This window comes from Theobroma umbraticum, unplaced genomic scaffold, assembly GCF_002168275.2.
Source record: "Theobroma umbraticum cultivar Fairchild unplaced genomic scaffold, ASM216827v3 scaffold_106.0, whole genome shotgun sequence".
Classification (NCBI taxonomy): Eukaryota; Viridiplantae; Streptophyta; class Magnoliopsida; order Malvales; family Malvaceae; genus Theobroma; species Theobroma umbraticum.
This window is the reverse complement of record NW_018397276.1, coordinates 1020531-1020829: the sequence shown is the minus strand read 5'-3', so window position 1 is coordinate 1020829 and position 299 is coordinate 1020531. Positions and strand designations below refer to the sequence as shown.

The 299-nt window shown below is 35.5% G+C and overlaps 1 protein-coding gene and 1 long non-coding RNA gene across 2 annotated transcripts in view; one reads left to right on the top strand and one right to left on the bottom strand.

Annotated features, from left to right (window-relative positions):
- Window positions 1–299, top strand: part of LOC110427593 (uncharacterized) — an 11396-nt gene that overhangs the window by 6840 nt on the left and 4257 nt on the right. The gene's annotated exons all lie outside the window — the stretch shown is intronic.
- Window positions 105–299, bottom strand: LOC149526362 (uncharacterized). The gene is made up of 2 exons (XR_016352087.1): window positions 240–299; window positions 105–142 (listed from the first exon to the last, which is right to left on the bottom strand). It is a non-coding gene; the product is annotated as an uncharacterized LOC149526362 (long non-coding RNA).

Sequence of the window (299 nt, the reverse complement as noted above, 5' to 3'; positions counted from 1 at the left end):
ATTTTTGAAAAGTATTCTAGTTGTCTTAGAATACTTTGTTTGGCTGCCAAAGCGACAGCTGATGGTATATGGATTGGCTCAACAGTCCATACGGGTTGGATTAATCATGAATCTACGGATTGTGACACATGGTCTCTGGCTACTATTTAATTGAAAGAAAAAGTTAATAACATAAGGAAAATTTGTATAAAATTATGAGTTTAATTAAAAGAAAGTGTAATGCAAAGAATTGGGTTTACCGAAGCAGTTAAGTTAGCAGCCTCGGAGAAATCGCCTTGTTCTCGTGCCTTGAGGATATT